Genomic DNA, 16,364 nt, shown 5'->3' with positions numbered 1-16,364 from the left:
TCAATCCGCTCCCAAGAGATAATTTTACTGGGCAATGCACATTTGGATCTGGATTCATTATTCGTTTCGTGATATTGCTTCTTCAGGAGTCCTGTGAATACATAAATTAGACAATTACAATTTCTGTTTTTTCATTAAATATACAGTATATATACATAGATAATATACATGTGTCAATCATTATTCAGTACAGAAGTCAGCAATGTAACACACAGTACAGAGGTCAGCAGTGTAAGGCTCCGTTCCCACTGCGCAATATGCAAATCTCGCGTTTGTTGCGCGATTTGCATATTGCGCGACATTGCGAGATTTGCCGCGCGATGTCGCGTTCAAGCTTGCATTGAGCAAGCTTGAATCGCGGCTAAATCCGCTCCAAAAAGGGTCCTGCTGTAGCGACACACGACCCGCGACAGCAGGACCCTTTGCCCCATTGGATTGCATTGGAGCGCGATATCGTGCGGTGATATTGCGGGAATTACCACGCGATAAATCGCTCAATGTGAACGGGGTCTAAGGCAGAAATAACAGGGACCTCCAGTGCACATAGCTGAAGTGATTCAGGTGCCCTCTTTCTCTTCTTCTGGTGGTGGGGGTTGTACAGCAATGTATCCTCCATGTCCAACGTGAAGCCTCCCTACTGTCCTGCCTCTCCTGCCAATAGTATCTCTGCAGGCTTCCTTCCAGCCTATGGCAGCTGAGGGCGGAGGAAGCTGCAGGTGGCCGGAGTAGCCGCCGGTGTAAGAGAAGACAGCCGAACTGATTCTTCTCCTCGGCCGCTCTGTAGCGGCAGCGGCCGAGAAGAGAGAGAACCGACATGTCGATCGCCGCTGCTGAACTGGTGATCTCTGCTGCTGAAGCGACTGCAGTTTCCCCCCTGAATTTCCACTCGCCCCAACACGCAATTTTCACTCGTCCCGCGCAATTTCGAGGGGGCAAGTGGAAATTTTTAACCCTGACCTATACACCACATTAGGAGGTAAGTTGCCCCGCACTGGGATTTCGATCACACATATTTATGTCTCCGTATGCTCACATTTAATATCACCGGAGATAGGGCACAATGCAGGGGAGACATCAGGGGCCTAATAGACTCATGTCTCCATAAAGAGAATCTGTCACCTCCAAATGCTATCACATGGGGGTTTATGAGCCCTCACGTTATAGCAATAAAGTTAAGTGAAAAAAATGATAAAGTGAAAAAGAAATCAACCCTGCTGCATGCGAATGAAAATGTTAGGCATTTATCTGTATGTAAACGAAATTGGTCCACACATTAGGTATCGCTGCGAACATCTGAGTGAGGGCAATCATGCTAGGGCCATAATTTTCTCGCTATAACCCCATCTTTTATATTTTACAAAAAAAAGGGTATGAAATTGTGTTTGTGTGCGCTAAATAAAAGTTTAGTATTGTGTTTGGCTTTTTATTCCACCCGGGAAGAAATTATATGAAAGTGTGCTAATGAAGGAGAAGAGGCGATGGCGTGAATGATTTTGGCGGGAGTTCTCCTCAGATATGAAGGCCATATAACAATGTCATGGCAGCCTTCCACTGACAGGAAAGTAATCTTCATCAACCAGAATCGGAGATCCGAGCTGCAACACATCGATCGTATCCTGTCACCAGCCGGTGTGCAGAACAGAGAGAGATGCGATGCCCATTGATATGAATGCGGGGAGTGTCTGTGGGCGGCTTCCTCTGCCCGCACTCCTCCTCTTCCCAGTGTGTCAGTGACTTGGACCAGCGCTGGCCGGGCTGCTGCTCTCACCGGCTCCAGTACACAGCAGGAAGTGGAGGCGCGGGGTGATCAGGTACCGGGACCGGGGGCTGTGTCCTTGTCACCGAGGATGGGGGGAAGGGGACATCACACCGCCGATCCGGGCTGACAGGAGCCCGAGGGGAGCGGCTGCGGTCTGTGTATGCACAATTCTCCATCGATCCCATTGTGTGATAATGGACGAGCACACCCTGTGTATTCATCGGGGTTCAGTTATATGGCCGCCCACATGGCTCACATCTGGGTGCAGCATTCTATTATTATGAATCATGTCGGGTGGGATTGCAGGGTGATCCTGGCATTACATTGTCATTGTGCCCGCACACCACACCAATGATTAGATGAGGATTACAATGTGTCATCTGCCTGTTCCTGGCTATAAATACCCCATGATTTCATGTCATCATGGCTGCAGAGTGATGATGATGAGGATGATGATGAATGGGGAGGGGGGGTATGTCGGATTACCTGAAGTGGGGTGCGGCTCTTTGCAAACTGTTTATACTCTTACCGTATGTCATTTGTAGCCATGTGCAGATGTCTATTCTATAACATTCAATATCTGACTTGTTCTTGTGACAACCGCCCCTACATCAGATAATTGTGCATGGCACGATCACATTTAATTCCGCACGGGCGCTTGCGTAGTCAGTCGCACAAGATTTCCGATTGCAGCCTGGCGGGATGACACATTGCACATGTGGCCGGGCCTCGATGGTGTTTATGAGATGCTACATTACCAGCTTTCTCTACAAGATGCTGGACGATCAATATCCAGCGTTCTTTTTTTTGGTCAGGACAGGATCCAGCGCGCACACACACACTGTGATGCTGCAGAAAGTTCTACACGTCGTGCTGTGTCTGCTCAGCCATATTAAATGGTTTGCAGAAAACGATTCCCATCGTACAGGCGGCAGGGTCTTAGAAATGTGCATTTTATTTATTTATTACTGGTATTTATATCACGTTGACAATTTCCACATTGCGAAACATTCACATCAGTCGCTCCCCTCAAGGAGCTTACAATCTAAGGTCCCCAACTCACATACATATGGGGCCAATTAACTTTCCAGCATGTCTTTGGAGTGCGAGAGGAAACCCACACAAACACAGGTAGAACATGCAAACTCCATGTAGATAGTGACCTGGCCGGGATTCAAACCAGGGACCCCCAGTGCTGCAAGGCAGGAGTGCTAACCACTACATCACTATGTTATTAGGCAGGTTCATGTGCTGGGAAATATCCTGATATAGTGTCATTGATTTTTGTTTCACAGGAATGTGACCTTCGCAGTATAGTCCTTACTCCGTGAACTGTCAGCTATAATAGGGCAGGTAATAGGGCAGTGCATTCTGAACAATGCTGGTCACCGCTGGGGAGACATGTTGCAGCGCATTGTGGACAAATGTGGAGGTTCTGCATTGTTCCGCAGCACACCAGAGCTCACTTCAAGTCACCATAAGTCAGCGCAACTCAGCCATGGTCCATGAACTATATTGAAGTGTCAATTTGTAAGATTTCAATAAAGTTTAAAAAAAAAGAAAAATGTAACAGCGCAAAGCAATCCCCCCTTTCCGCCACTCATAAACAGCTTTATTTTCTAGCAGGATGTTGCAGTACAGTTTATGGAGAGTTAAACAGCAGAATTCACAACAGTAGTAACCAGCACTGGGTATGATCTATAACCAGAGCCCTGGCTGCCCTATCAACCAGGAAAGAGAGTCATTACTGTGTATAATAAGGATGCACCCATACTAGTACTCGTACTCGCCCAAATGCTCCGATGCCTAGCCGGATACTTCCTGTATCAGGAAGTCGGGCAGAGCGTCATTAGTCACTTGTGATGAGAGAGCATGGAGCCGGCTTCCCGGCCAATCAGGAAGCTGGGTAGCGTGTAATGACGTGCTGCCCGGGCTCTTGATTGGTTGGGAAGCTGGCCAATCAGAAAGCAGGGCGCCGCGTCATTCCATGATTGGCCAGCAAGACGACTCTGGCTGGGTACCGGAGGAAGGTCGCTCCTGGCTGGAGAGGCCCCGGGGGTGACAGCCTGGGCATGCCGACATGAGATGGGATAGACTTTCTTGTTAATCGGGAAGCCGGGTGGCGAGTCTTTACAGGCTGCCCGGTTTTCCGGCTAATCAGGAAGGCAGGTGGCGAGTCATTACACGCCACCTGGCTTCCTGAATGGGACTTCCGGTAATTGGTATAGGCGAGTACCGGAAAAGAATTATCGGTACTCGTACTCGGTAGCAAAATACCGGTATCGGTGCATTCCTAGTGTATACTATTACACTGCATGTGTAGCCAAATATCGAACTATACCGAATTGTAAACTGTCTGACCTGCCAAAAATCATCTCTGAATTTGTGCTGACACTGTCCTTCCTTCTGGAGGGAGGCTACTATTTTTCTTCCCCATGGTCACTGTGTGTGTTGTAAAGAAGTCACCGCTCCAAGCTCACTCTGGTGATAGACTACAATCTCAGGTTTAGTTTACCCATTTGTATTGAGATTGTTGTCCATCACAGAAGCTACTTTACAACACACACAGGGACTATGGGGAACAAAAGTAGCCAGCCTCCAGAAGGAAGCACAGTGTCGGCACCAATTCAGAGATGATTGGAGGATCTACAGCCGAGTGATACACAAATAAGATACATTCCTGTTAATAGTTAAAGGAGAACTATGAGATGAGTGCTTTTCACTCACCTCATAGTTCTAAGCCGACCTGTGACAATGAGACTGTCACAGGTCGGCTCAGTAGATCGGGAGGTGAGCGAACACATACCAGGTTCCCTCACCTCTCGATCCTGTCACGGCTCTCTGCCATGACAGGGGGAGGGGCTGGATTCCCCTCTCCCCGCTCTGATCTGCCAGCGCTGACTGGCGGAACGGACGGGGGAGGGGGCGGGTACAGCTGGCTCTGCCTCTAGGTAGGCAGAGCCAGCTGTCACTCATGCAGCTGGGCGGATCCCGTCATCTACGTCGGGATCCGCTCCAGGTGCGGCGTCTCAGTATACCGCGAGCTGTGGCTCGTGGTATACTGAGCTTAGGGTAACGGGAGGACACTAGTTTGTGTCCTCCCGTTACCCTAAGGAGAACTATGGGGAAAAACACTGACCCCATAGTTCTCCTTTAAGGTACTTGATTGTGTTTTTAAGATTTACCTCCTGAGTTTAATGAAACTAAAAACTAAGTTTTTGAATACATATTTCCTGGAGGTTGCATCATTACCTAACCTCCAGCTACCTGACCATTTTCTGATTTTTATGATTACAACATAAGATATTTGTTGTTTGACTATCATAACAAATCATAACAGGGTGGAAGTGCTTTGTTCTAAACCAATAATATTAATATTAGTATACCCAGATCACTGTCTAAGGGCCCATTCGCAGTTATTACACACTATTGCACAGTGCACCTGGCGGGCAGTACTAGGCACTAGGGGTTTGAATGGCACCTTAGTGCACCTCCTGGCAGCCATGCATTCCAGTCCAGTGCAACACCCAGTACATCAATACCGTGCAGTATAAAAAAGTAATGCATGCAACATTACAGTACTCCACACTGCAACACATAGCTGTTGGGAGGTGTGCTGGGGTGCCATTGAAATGAAGGGTAATGCAACACACGGTACCACACACTAGGTAAATGCTATGGTGTGAACGCGTCCAAAGACATTTTCCTTACTGACTGACTCCAGAGTATCATATATAGATGACATGTAATGGCCTCTTTAGGAATGGCAGTGATAACAGGAGCTGTACATGGAAAACATCCTAAGCCTTTGTTCACACCTCTGCCATGTGACAACGCAGGGGTGCTGCAGGGTACACTTGTGGTGTGCCTACTACAACTACAGCTTAATCCAACTGAAATAAGTGCGCGCCCCTTTTTTTCATGTTGCATCACACCACATTGCATAGTAGTAGGTTACCGTGTGATATGGTGCAATTCAATGCAAGTGCAATGGCTAGGTACATTGGGGTGCCATTAAGAAATAACCACTTCCCACCAAACATTGCAACATGCGATGCGGGTTCAGGTGCAGCATCACACATGCTCCTGCATTGCATAGCTGTGAACGGAGCCTAAAAGAAGTCTGTAGGCTCCATTTACAGCGCTGTAAGGATGTGTTATTTGCCCTAACGATCATTCGTTCAGCAATGTGACCGCTATTATCAGCTGAAAATAATAGTATTGATAGCAAATAACGATCTTATTGACTAGTGCATTGAGTCTTATGACATAACTGGCTAGTTCTGCTGTCCATTAACCCAGTGCTGATGGGGCGTAACTGAAAATGTTTTTTCTTTATCCAGGAAAGTTCCTCTTGTTTTGTTATACTTACCTAGATCTTGCTCTGGTGCCTGTGGCATTGTTTACATTCCTCAGCTAGCATCTTGATCCGATATCCGATCATGCACGATGTGGCAACATGGATGTGCATGGGGCTGGTAGAATGTTCCACTCCTATCCATCTACCAGCCTCATAGAAATCTATAGGGCTGAAATGCACATGGCCAGACATGGGATCAATAAGCTGACTGAGGAATGTAAACAATGCTATGGGCATCCGAACAACATCTAGGTAAGAATAGTGATTTGCAAGGGAGTTGCACCTACTTGGAGGGGTTTGGGCCAGAAGGGGTTGCCAACGCACCCGAATGTGCTTAAAATTGCAAATTACTTTTTTTCTAACGCACTGCAACACACTACTGCACATTGCCGTGCATTTGGGGGAGCTACATTGCAGATGCCCTGCTTGGTGTTTTGGGGTGCCACTTGGAATGAATAGCACAGCAACGCATGTTACGTCTTTTACCCAAGAGTCAAAGTGTGAATGGACCCTTGTACCTAGAACTACTGCAGTGAAAGTAAACTGCATCACACAATATAAACTCTGTTCATTTTGAGAATAGCCTAAAGCAGTGATGGCAAACCTTTTTGAGCCCGAGTGACCAAACTGGATCACTAAACCAACTTATGTGTCTCAAAGTGCCAACCCCGCACTTCGACCCAAATACTGATGAATTATTTTAGAAAAACACTTCATATGACCGTCTGAACTAATTATGTGCTTAAATCTTAGACGAAAAATACAATACAAGAGGTTTTAACTACACTACAAAGTGACATGTACCTTTTGTACTATGCTAATGAGTGAAATGTTCCATTGCAGTGTGCTACTAAGGTACATGTCACGCAGCACACTGCAAGGGAACAGTCTCTCTACAGCTTGGAGTCAGTGGTGGAGCACCAGGGCCCAGTACAACTGTGACCGTTGTGACCCTGTTAGTTCTGCTACTGACATCAACCTGTAAAGGAACTAATCTTAGCAATACATTATATAACAATGCAGAATACCGCCAACTATAGTGGACTACATATCCCAGCAATACAATATACATTTGTTTGCGTGGCTCTTAGGGGGGGCTGTGCAACTCTTGGGTTGAATGTGAGGGTCTTGGGGGGCTATGCGGCTCTCAGGGGGTGTGCGGCTCTCAGTGGGTGCTGTATGGCTGTTAGATGGGGCCTTGAGAGGGGGGGCTGTGTGGCTCTTAGGAGAGGGGGGGCTGTGTGGCTCTTAGGAGAGGGGGGGCTGTGTGGCTCTTAGGAGAGGGGGGGCTGTGTGGCTCTTAGCAGAGGGGGAGTTGTGCGGCTCTTAGGGGAGCTGTGCAGCTCTCAGGGGAGGGCAGCTGTGGCTCTGTAAATAAAATAAGTCAGACCATCCCAGATCGCCGCCTCGGCTGGTCATGCTCCACCACTGGCCTAAAGGATTATGAAGTTGTGTTATGTCATTCCAGGTGAGAAAATATTGCAACACATTCATTCTGTGCTAGTCCTTGGAGGCTGCCTGTCACAGTATAATGTGAGCAGTCCAGATCAGTGTGCTTGGCTTATGCTAAATTGTAACAAAAATGTAGCTGCTGGTTTTATAGGGAGAACAAAAATCTAATGTGAGAGTTGTTGAGCATCTAAAAAAAAAATAGAAAGCAAAGGGAGAGGGGAATGGGGGGCCAGAATCCCAGCTATTTTAGTAGATAAAAAATCCCCCACACACCCTATTGGTGTAGCAGTAATCAAAGGCTACACATAATAGAAGGATGTCTTCAAAATAATGAAGCTATAATGGAATAAGGGCCCAGTCACACCATCAGGGCTTGTTCACACTAAATGCGGTGCGTTTCAGAGCAGTAACTGCTGGAACGCACCTCAATCCCTCACAAACCTTCCCCCTGCGTTCTGGGGCGGGAGGGAGCATTGAATTCAATGGCACCGCTTCCATGCCCCGCCCGCAGTGCGATCGGATGCATGGCAAAACTTTGCCTGCATTCCGTTCCACTGCAAACTGGGGGGGGGGCGTGGAAGCGGTGCCATTGAGTTCAATGCACCGCCATGCCCGCTCCCGCCCCAGAACGCAGGGGGAAGTCTGGAACGCACCGCATTTGGTGTAAACAAGCCCTCAAGGGTAGGTTCCAGTGCGTCCAGAGGCTAAGCGCACTGGACCGCACTCTTGATGGTGTGACTGGGCCCTAAACAGCATTGCTATTCCTTTTTTTAAAGGCTAAGTTGACGTTTCTGACCATGAAATATGGTCAGATTGCAGACTCTACAACATGTCTCTACAATGGACATGTATTTGAGGAACAGTCTGCAGAGGCCAGAGCATTGCACCCACAATGTATTTTAGTTGCAATGCTTCACTGGCTCCTATGCAAACAATAATAAATGCACATTCTTTTCTGAAGAAGTGTACATTTATGATTTTTCTGCATATGGTTGAATTATCATTTAACAGCATTCCTGCCGGTTGTTTGGTTATGTACTAGCACTCTTCAGAATGCATTGTGAGCAAAGGGCCAAATTACCCAGATGGAAGATTTCAGCCTTAACATAGATACATGGGAGGAGAGCTAGGCATCTTGACTAATGGTCATTTCATGTGCCCTTTGTGTACTTTCTTGAGGTGCTGGTCTACAAATTTCACAGCCTTCAGAAGGTATATGCAGGACAGTCCAAGAACTAAGTCTACTTGTCCCTCATGACAATCTACTTATCCTGATACAAAAACTAACAAAACCATATTTAACCATGCTAAGAAACGCTTCTCATTGGTCAGTGCCGTCAGGTGACCGCGCTGACCAACAAGTGCTCGCAATTTGCGAGCAAAATTCTAAATCCATGGCACATGGTTGCACTGGACGCAGTCTGGGGTACAGATAGTACACCCGTATTGGCAGAGGGGAAAGGCTGTTCGCCAAAAGGTAAGTATAGCAGGGGGGAGAGGGGGGCAGATTTTAGCGAGTAATTCCATTTTCCCAAATTATTTGGAAAAGTGAACCTACCCCTTTAATGCACATTGTGTGTGTTAGAGAGCGCTGCTGCCCGGCTATCAAACTATGGCACACAGTGGAATGGGGGCAGTACTCCATGCACACACACAATGCCCTATGCATGCGTTTTAATTTTTTTTAATCACTTTTTAATTTTTTAAATTTACTTTTGTAATTTTTTTCTTATTATCTTTTACTTTTTTTAATCATTTTTTAAATTTGATTATTTTTTGTTATTTTTTACTTTTTTCACTTAACTTTATTGCTATCCTGGTGCATGTGTTTTACATCACAGTGATTGATTCACCTGCAATAAATATTTGGTGAATGTAACACTCACTACTTTATAAATATACCCTTTAATATGTATCCTTGTCAGTTTTTCACCCAGGTTCGGTGTTTACACTCCTACATGACTCCTATGCATCTGGTGCTGAATCTTTCTCAGTTCATAATGAGCATGTTTGTAACAAGGTGGGGGAAAGTGGGGAATTCTACAAGCTATAGAAGGAAATACAAAACCTTTCACCCTGGGAAATTGCATGTATGTCTGTTTTTTTGTGCAAATGTAGGTCAAAAACAAATGTTATTCGCATGTTTTCTTTCCAGATCAAATCTAATATCAGGTAAATACAGCATTACGGTGAGGAGCATAGAAAGAAAGTATTTCTTTTCTATGCTCCTTAGCTCCATCTAGTGGCTATACTGCTGTATAATACAACCCCGGTGTATTCTGCATTTATTCCAAAGAGTAATTGCACTTGAAAAATGTGAGCTCTGTTAGGGCTCATGTGATATCTGAGGGCCGGCTGCATTGGACTGCACTCCGACTATATTGTTTTGTATTGTGCTTGGATAAACACCCAAGTGGATATACACACAGAGACTGCTGCTTGTAAGCTTCATTGATCTCTGTTACAAACAGGCGAGGCTGTCCTGAGTGCAGCCCTATACAAGTGTCAGCACTAGCTCTTAGGTCTCGTTCACACCTAAGCGTATTGCATATGCGCGTCTGTCACGCGTTTTTTTACCGCGGTTTGCGGTAAAAAAGTCGCGCGACAAACGCGCGTTTCCGAAGGCTACTTGGCTGTATCCCAATGGAAACGCGCAACAAAACGGCCCAAAGTAGTACATGTACCTTTTCAGGCGTGGGCCGTTTTGTAGCGCGTTAGGGACGGGCGGAAATACGCCAAGGTGGGAACGAGACCATTGAATACAATGGGATTTATATTTTTGAGCGTTTTGAAAAGCGTTCGTCGAGCGTAGAACGCGCTACAAAACGTTCAGGTGTGAACGAGGGCTTAATATAGCCATGGGAGGCAAGCAACTTTGCGATAATAACCTGTTTGGTTTTTGGCTGTGTGGTTTGTTTCCAAGTTCTTCAAGGACCCATGCATATAAACATTGCCTTGTTTCATTTCAGCTTGTGTGCTCTCAATGATTGGACATCACAAACTGGCAGCCAACTTTTCTTGTTCTCTGTCCTGGTTTGGAGACATCTGCTGTCTATCTATACTTTAGCCGAACTCATGTAGGAGCTGGCTACTTGTAATGTGTGATCTTCAATGATAACATTAGTGCATTGCAGCAACAACATCATTTAGAGCTCCTGGCAGTATAAATCATGGAATAAACAAGTATGCAGAGCAAATGATACCTTGTTCTCTGTCCTTGTCCACAGTTACAGGTGTGATGGAGGCAGCTAGGGGAGGCAAATGCTATCATTCCAGTACATTTGGGTAATGTTCTGTTTACAGCCTATTCTTGTCCTGTATGTTTCCATACTGTTTGGCTGCAACTGTGATAGTGATATAAGGATAGATTGTGGGAGAGCTAGGCATGACCAGTTCAGCTACTGTCCGGCACCAGAACACATCATTGTGATACCAAACCCAAACCATAATCTAACCTTTGTAAAATGGCTATATGGAAAGGGGTGGGGCTTAATGGTATAAAAGCAGGGCTAAGCTATTATGGGTCAGTGTAAAAGATGAGTATGGCGCTAAAATAACCAAAAGCTTTAACTGCAAAACCAAAGACAGTCACTAGGTTCCCTACCTGTCTTTTTAAGCCTAGCTGAACTTTTAGTTTAGATCAGATTAATACATGCCAGGCGCATCAAAGCGAAAGGTGTGAAGAGTCTTACAGTTTGTCTTCTGTAGGAAGCAGCCACAGCATCAGTAGAGAAGTCTATCCCTTGCCAGCAAATGGCAGACAACAACACTTGCTCTCTGTGTGGAAGCAGTGGTCTCTTTGCAGAGGTCCAATCAGCAGGGCTCAGCCCAATCAGCAGGGCTCATTAGCATTGCTAAGTGCAGGGGACATGTCAGACCTCTGCACAGAGATCACTGCTTCCACAGAAAGAACAAGTGACCTTTGCAGAATGTTGGCAGGGGGCAGGCTTTTATACTGTGTTTACTTGACTTTTGTGTTGATGCACCTGGAATGTATTTGGCTGATTTAAAATAAAAGTCCATTTGGGCTTTATAAATCGCTATAGCCAGTTCTGTGCAAGAGAAAACTATAAAATACTCACCAGGTGGTACTGTTGCCCATGCAAACTGCATAAGGTCTTCCCGAACTCTTCTCCCATTTGTCGTTCTGCAATAGGGACAATGACACATATTTGGTGGGGCGCCTTTCTGGAAGGTAGTCCTTGATACCTACAAAAGAGTGACCGCCTCTGTTCCCTCCCGTACACCTCACGTGGTCTTGCTGTCCATACTCCCTGGCTCTCTGTCGTCTATTAGGCCTGGTTCACACCTAGGCGTATTGCATATGCGCGTCTGTCGCGCTGTTTTTTACCGCGATTCGCGGTAAAAAAGTTGCGCGATTCCGAAGGCTACTTGGCTGTATCCCAATGGAAAACGCCCTACAAAACGGCCCTAAGTAGTACCTGGACCTTTTCAGGCATGGGCCGTTTTGTAGGGCGTTAGGGACAGGCGGAAAGACGGCAAGGTGGGAACGAGACCATTCACTACAATGCAATTTATATTTTTGACTGTTTTGTAGAGTGTTCGTCGAGCGTAGAACGCGCTACAAAACGGTCAGGTGTGAACGAGGGCTTAAAAAGGATTCTTTCTTATCGCTGCCAGAGCCGATTCTAGGGTCAAGCTGATTCCAGTGTCTCTATTCTGAGTCCCTGGAAAACACATATTGTTCTGACCATTGGGGAATGGACAATTGAACTTAACTGGTTGATGCATATGGAGGAATTCACAGCTCAACTCTATGACAGATACACAATTTTTTGTTCTCCTTGGCTTCTCACTTGGGATAAGCCTCAGTTTTGTGATTTGTCTGGTAGAGTGGACATACTCCTGCTTCCTCCCTAGAGGCATTGCTGGGGGCAGCTCGGGTGGTCCTCTGGACTTCATCTTTATTCTACTCTGCTGGCCTTCTCTCATGTATCTTATTGCTATCTCCTTTTCCTCTCTTTTTTTACTTCTCTAACTTCCCCTATCCGCTTACCTTTCCTATCATCTATTCCTTCCTGATCACACTCTAGTGTCCACTGTGGCCCAATGGCGGACATTTTCTGTCTTTTGCTAAATAGGGGTGTCGGCGCAGCTATGGATCAGACCATGAAACGGGATCTGTGACAGTCCAACTTCCCCTCGGGGTCCTCACGTTACTGTTGGGAAAATTAAATGTAGTGTCTAGCCTGTTGTATCACATCTTACATGACCTTCGCAGTTGATGGAGATATACTTACACTTGTACTATATTTTTGATTTTAACCCATCCATATGTGGCTGTATTCTGGCTTCGCTACACTGGAGAGAGTTCCTTGTTCATTGTTGTATTTTGTGTATTGTTTATAATTTCTAGGGATGCACTGATACCACTTTTTTAAGACCGTACCGATACTTTTTTTCAAGTACTCACCGATACCAATTACCGATACTTTTTCTTAAAGGGACAGGTCACATTTTTCTAAAGCAATACAAAATCATGATTTTAGGTCCGTTTCTTAATATTATGAAGAACATGAAATGAACATGAAATGAATATTTATCATGCCATTGCTAACTAAGGCTTGTATCCCTATAGTGGGGAAAATAGATGAGCACATGTAGAGACTCCAGACCAGAACACTGTATATTGTGGCACAGCTATATCCAATTCAGCATACCTGGCTTTATATTATAAGAACTTTATTTGTATCGGAGTATTTGCACGAGTACAAGTACTCATGCAAATACTCGGTATCGCCGCCGATAACGATGCTTGTAGCGGTATCGGTGCATCCCTAATAATTTCTAATTAGGGATGCACCGATACTAGCATCGGTGCCGATGCTGAGTATTTGGGTGAGTACAAATGCTCCGATGCCTAGTCCGATACGAGGGAGAATGCGAGAGGCTTCCCGGCCAATCAGGCATCCGGGCACCATGTAATGACGTGCGCCCGTCTTTCTGATTGGCCACAAAGCCAGCTCCATGCTTTCTTGTCACATATTGACGAGAAGCATGGGACGGCTTCCCTGCTAATCGGGACTTTCGGTATCAGCGAGTACTGAAAAAAAAATGGTGGTACTCAATACCGTAATACCAGTATCGGTGCATCCCTATTTCTAATATTTAAAAAAAAGTTAAGCTGGGCTTCAATCTTAACTAGTTACAAATTTGGATAATTCAGACTGAGCAGAGATTATGTCACTGAAAATTGCATGTCAAAGTGATCAATAGATCCATAGATAAATGCAGCTAATACATACACTTTCCTATAGAATGCGCAGCTTTGCCCCACCCTGAACATATCTATTTGTCTTGAGGCCACATATATGTCGGGTGATACCAGGTGAAGAACCTGCGACAATATCTACTTTTATTAAAATATAATTTACAAACGGGCTCAGCTGTTTGTAATTCTGGATCTAGTAATGCTTTGTGGTTTTTAGTGAAGGTAACATCTGCTGATGTATTCTTCTTCATCATAAGGTTAGTTTGAATTGCTGAGATTTGTTATAGGTTTACTTTCAAGTATATCATTTCATCCAAAGCTTTTAATAATGTTTCCATCTAACCATTATTAGTTTATGCCTGGGCTCTTCCAGCTGCTCCCGGCTATTTCCATTCTTCCTCCTCCTATTTTATGGTGTACATAACCAGTTGCAGCAAAGCCACCTTTGTCTCACCTCTCAAAAGTTTGTGTGTAAAGCTAATCACTTACACTGCAAACAGGAAGAACTGGGACACAGTGTACTAAAAATAGAAAGTTGGCATTTGAAAGCAGAGAGAGGTCAATAAAAGCAAAACCTCTGAATGGAAATGAGTCAGTATACAAAGCAAAATCTATGCTACCTATTGATCTCTCGAGATTTTTATATGTTCTAATACACACTGTAGTGTTATTATTTCACGGTACTGACGTATTTAGAAATTAGAGCAAGTCCACTAGAAAATCAGTGATTTACCTAACCAAACAGGTTGATCCTATGGAATGGGCGCTTCCAGGGAGAAGCCAGGTGGTCTCTGCAGACTGGAAATGCAAGACTTTAAGTAAAATCTGTTTATCAATTCTGTGCATGAAATAATCTAACTGGGTTATCTGTATTGTTTTTAAATCTGTTTGGCATATTTAGGATACATGAACAACTCACACTTATGTGGTTCAGAGAAGTGATATATTAAAGATTAGGTTGGGGGGGGATTCATAATAACCAGACTTGAAATACATTAATGTTTAACCCTCTTTTGAAGTCTCACACTGAAAATATGGGGTTTTAAAGCTATGCCTTGTATGTGTTTCTTTTGTATCTCTCTGTTATAAAAGGTACATTTCAATCATAACTGTACATGAATGCGTGAAATGTATACTGGGAAATTTCCCTGCTCAGTACTTCAGTTTTTCATACAGACACTGCTATCAGGCACCAGGTCCCCTCACTCCCTTTTGTTAGTAATCAGATTATCTGAGAACCCCTGTTTGTGATACAGGAGAGCTATTCCCAAACACACCCACTGCATCTTTCTTGTCTCTCTAATACAGAAAGCCTTGCGTATAAAACAAAAGTATAAAAAGCTTCCTCCCACCTCTGATCGGATTGATTTCTGCCTTAGAAGTTTAAATGTGATTGGTAAAACAGGAATCAGAGAGAGAATGGGTTACATAGAACAAGCTTCTAGTGACCTTGTGAGGTAGCCAAGATTATTATAAATTAAAGTGACACCAAAGTAAGGAGTTAAATCTTTAAAATGTATTCAAGTACCTTAACTATTAACAAAAAATGTATCTTATTTGTGTATCCTTTGGCTGTAGATCCTCAAATCATCTCTGAATTGGTGCTGTCACTGTCCTTCCTTCTGGAGGGTGGCGGTTTTTGTTCCTTGTTCCCCATGATCCCTGTGTGTGTTGTAAAGTAGCCACCGCTCCAAGCTTGCTCCTGTGATGGACTACAATCTCATGTTTTGTTAGCTGATTTGTATTGAGATTGTAGTCCATCACAGGAGTGAGCTTGGAGCAGTAACTACTTTACAACACACACAGGGACCATGAGGCACAAAAATAGCCACCCACCAGAAGGAAGGACCGTGTCAGCACCAATTCAGAGATGATTTGAGGAACTACAGCCAAAGGATACACAAATAAGATTCATTTTTGTTAATAGTTAAGGTACTTGAATACATTTTTAAGATTTAACTCCTGAGTTTATTGTTACTTTAAGTGAAATTCTTGACTTTAGTGCATTTGCATTGTTTGCTGGATTGCATTAGTAACTCACTGATTTCTTTAACTTGATGCCCACAATTTACCTTTTTGTGGCTCATAATACAGTTTAGATCATATTTTTTAGTATTTAGTCTTTAGCATTTTTCAACCAATTTTATTTTTCTTTTGCACTTCTTTTACTTCTGATTGGTGAGTGCTTGTAACCTGCTCTCCATCCTGACTCGTCTGTCACAGGAGGCAGAGCGGGGCGGTGCGGGAGGAGAGCTCAGCTTCCTCTGACAGCTCTCTCCTCCCCGCACTGCCCTGCTTGGCCTCCTGAGAGCTGTCTCCTCCTGGCACCACCCCGCTCAGCCTCCTGAGAGCTGTCTCCTCCTCACTGGGTGCCGACAGCTGGAACCCCTGTGTCCCCTCTGATCCCTGCTGCCTCTGCTGACACAGGCGAGGGAGAGCTATGGGGATTGGAGGGTACACAAACTGGCACAGAGAGGAGAGAAGCTGGGGATGCACCGCATTTTCGGCTGCATATTCGGTCGCTTAGGTAAAATCAGCCTTTTGCCCATAGTACCATTTTT

The 16,364-nt window shown here is 44.9% G+C and overlaps 1 protein-coding gene across 2 annotated transcripts in view; it reads left to right on the top strand.

The window, feature by feature from the left end:
• Nucleotides 1-1,660: 1,660 nt before the first annotated feature.
• CUNH5orf30 (chromosome unknown C5orf30 homolog) overlaps nucleotides 1,661-16,364 on the top strand; it is a 15,970-nt gene continuing 1,266 nt past the window's right edge. The window contains exon 1 of one of the 2 annotated variants that reach the window (XM_018569244.1): nucleotides 1,661-1,803. The gene's annotated coding sequence lies outside the window, so the exon portion shown is untranslated. Of the gene's footprint in view, nucleotides 1,812-16,364 lie in introns of both variants that reach the window. The other variant, XM_018569242.1, reaches the window with a different exon arrangement.

The sequence above is a fragment of the Nanorana parkeri genome, unplaced genomic scaffold (assembly GCF_000935625.1).
Source record: "Nanorana parkeri isolate BGI_ZX_2015 unplaced genomic scaffold, ASM93562v1 scaffold1311, whole genome shotgun sequence".
In the NCBI taxonomy this organism is placed as follows: Eukaryota; Metazoa; Chordata; class Amphibia; order Anura; family Dicroglossidae; genus Nanorana; species Nanorana parkeri.
Note: the sequence above shows the minus strand (reverse complement) of the source record. Positions and strands in the feature narration are given on the sequence as shown.